At 36.9% G+C, this 3,232-nt stretch overlaps 1 protein-coding gene across 1 annotated transcript in view; it reads left to right on the top strand.

Moving 5' to 3' along the window:
• rreb1a (ras responsive element binding protein 1a) overlaps positions 1 to 3,232 on the top strand; it is a gene marked incomplete in the record, with an annotated part of 36,525 nt that overhangs the window by 16,688 nt on the left and 16,605 nt on the right.

Raw genomic sequence — 3,232 nt, 5'->3', positions numbered from 1 at the left:
TATAAATATAGATTTAAATATAAATATAGATTTAAATATAAATATAGGTTTAAATGTAGATATAAATATAAAGACAGGAGATGTGGTCAGGCTGCTTCGTGCTTCCTCAAAGTCCGTCTTGTTTTTATTTGTTGTGACATCATCAAACCGTCTCGTCCAAACTGGATTTATGGGCGTCAGGAAACGTCTCCTCTCCTTCCTCCCCCTCTCCTTCCTCCCCCTCTCCATCCTCTCCATCCTCCCTCCTTCAGCCTGTCAGAGTTACATCTTCTCACAGGTGCTTCTCAGCAGGAGCCTCGGCTTGTTAAGTCGCTGCCCTCAGCGTGGACTTGCAGGCACTTCTGCCGTGAGCCTGACGGTCACAGTCGTTACAAATATCCAATAATAAAGTTTGAAACATAAACTGCCCACAGACCGTAAAGACTACACGATATGAAAATTAAACAACTATAATTATATAAACAAGTTGTTTTCATCAAAGCTACAATCATATTCAAGTTGTTTTTAAATTTGTTTGTTTCAAACAGCCTGCGGTTAAATCACTGAATAAATGAAAGTTGTGTTTTTGCAGTTTTACTAAATATTTTATTTTATCCAAGCTAAACTGGTCGTATTTTATGGTTTGTGACTGCGATAAGTGTAATTTAACTTTGTTTTAATTAATAAAATGTTTTAAATCATCCTGTTGTGATCCAAAAACTGAACATTAAATATCAGTAGTCGGAACTTTGGTTTTAAACACAAAAAAACAACTTTAAAGTTGTTTTTGTTTTTTAACTGATATTCCATGAAACAGCTGGAACCTGAACAGATTAGGTAAAAGTTAATAAATTTAAAAGTGTCTTCTCGACGTCTTGGTAGCTCTGTGATTAAAAAATATATTGGTATTTTTTGTCCTTTTTCAAAAACTTAAAATTACAGAAAAATCAAATAAATTCTATATTTCATGGTTTTAAATTTTATTAAAAAAATTATTAAATATTTTGTTTTATGTTTAGAATTTACATTTCTATAAAAAAGTTTTTAATATACATACATTTCATGTTTATATTTTCTTATAAATTTGTATTTTAACCTCAGGAATTTAATTTAATGCTTAAAAATATATAAAATGGTTTATTTACATTATTTTATTTACAGTTAGGGTTATTGTACATTTTTTAAAAACACAAATAAAAATAAACATTTAACCAAAATAAAATTGAAATGTACCAAAAGTAGCTAAAGGCTAATTTTCATCGGACGTCCTTATTTTATAAATATTTGCTTCTGAAGTATAAGCAAACAAGATTAAAAGTATGAATCAACAAAGATGACGACTAGAATATTTAGAAACAAGAAACACCTGAAAACAGAAAAACACAAAATTAAAAACGACTAAAAGCTAATTAGCCACATGCTAACTTTAGCTTTTACTGTAAAACACATTAAAGACCTGAGAGGTCCTTTGAGACCCAATCAGGCAGAAATAATCTGATTTTTGAAATCAAACATTTAAATTTATTCCTATTTATAGAAGTGGGAGGAGCTATATAAAAGGGAGGAGCTTAAAGAAGCAGCAGACCGTGTTCAAAAATACATTTTGCTTTTCTTGTTTCAGTTCAGAAGAATTTTACCTGTTAAATTGATTTAATATAATTTATTGTCTGGGATTATTTCTTTCTTATTTCAGTTTTTGCTCTTCTTCTTATCTCTCCTCCTCCTCATCCCTCCATCCCTCCTCCTTGCAGCCATCTGTTGCCGTTCGTTTCTGCTCGCAGTAAAAAGTTCTGCCTGTGCAGCACAGCAGCCAGTGTGTGTGTGTGTGTGTGTGTGTGTGTGTGTGTGTGTGTGTGTGTGTGTGTGCACGCGCGCATGCGTTTGTGTGTGTGAGTGAGTGAGTGTGTGCGCGCGCGTTTGTGCGTGCACCGTCCTCGGTATGTAGCACCGAAACATTGAGGTCGGTGGAAACGGCTCGTCCTCAGACTCGTCTGTTTAATCTTTGCTGAAAGTTTTTAATAATCAATTAAAATGTTAAAGGTGATTATTGAACACAAGCTTGTTTAAAATGTTTTAGTTTATTTTCTTTGTATTAGTTTGAGGTCAAAGGTCAGAATGAAAAGGTGTTTTCTTGCAGGTTTTCTCCTGAGCTTTGGTCCCGGTCTTCAGTTTCTGCAGGGAATTAAAAACACTAAAAGTCATTAAATGGATTTAGCAACACATCCGGTCGTATTAATTAAATTATTAATGACATTGATTATTGAGTTTGTTCTGCAGAAACTCTGTTCAACACTTTTTTCATAAAATTGGACGAACAGCAGCGAGTCCTCGTGAGACACGCTCCGTCTTTAACTTTACACATTTAGAGGTTTCAAGATGCACAAATCGGGACAAACGGATCCTCCAAAGTCTGGATTTGTGTCTAAAACAACAAAACAACCTGAAACTGAAAACCAGCTGAAGTCCAAATGAAAACTCTTGACGGATCTGGACTTGATTCAACGAGTGCTGCGTGGTCAGACGGAGAACTTTACTCATTGGCCGTTCTGCGTACGTGAATGTTCCTGCTCAGCGCCTGAGACGACTTGTATAAATAAACTGAGCTGACCGATCATCAGGAAGTCCTGACAACTGTTGATCCAGAACGTTTTAACGGGTTACAGGAAAGTCTGGACTGTTTGGAGGAACATATAAAGAAATGAGTTCTGGACCAGAACACCCCGAGTCTTCAGTAGAACACATCAGAGCTTCTCACATAAAATCAATTAATTTGTCGATCTAGAGATTTTCTCTACGTGTCTGATGGTTTTCCTCCGAGTGAGGAATGTCCCTCAGACTGTTTCTGGACCGAGCTGCAGGAGGAAGTGGTTCTGGAGAGCCGCTTCCTGTGGGGGTGGCCCAGCAGGAAGTAGTAATTAACTCCTCTCCTCTTGGAGAAAACTCACTCCCTCCATCCCTCCTCCTGCTCCCGTCGGTCTGGAGGAACAGGTGTGAAAACCGTAAACCCGACTTTCTGTCCCTTCTGGTCCAGCTGGACCGGAGCCAGAACTGTCCTCTGCCGTCTCATTTCAAAATAAAATGTCACAGAGAAAACAGAAACACTCCTCTGTTCTCTGAAAGTCTGGAAAGTTATCAACCAGATGCATTCTGGGAAAACTGCCCTTGAAACTCTGAAGCATTCAGCATTTTTAGCTTTTAGCTACTGTTCTGTTGACTTTAGCTTTTAGCTACTGTTCTGTTGACTTTAGCTTTT

This window comes from Nematolebias whitei, chromosome 20 (assembly GCF_014905685.2).
Source record: "Nematolebias whitei isolate Nwh7 chromosome 20, NemWhi1, whole genome shotgun sequence".
Taxonomy (NCBI): Eukaryota; Metazoa; Chordata; class Actinopteri; order Cyprinodontiformes; family Rivulidae; genus Nematolebias; species Nematolebias whitei.
The sequence above is the reverse complement of the archived record's forward strand: the minus strand, read 5'-3'. Positions and strand labels throughout refer to the sequence as shown.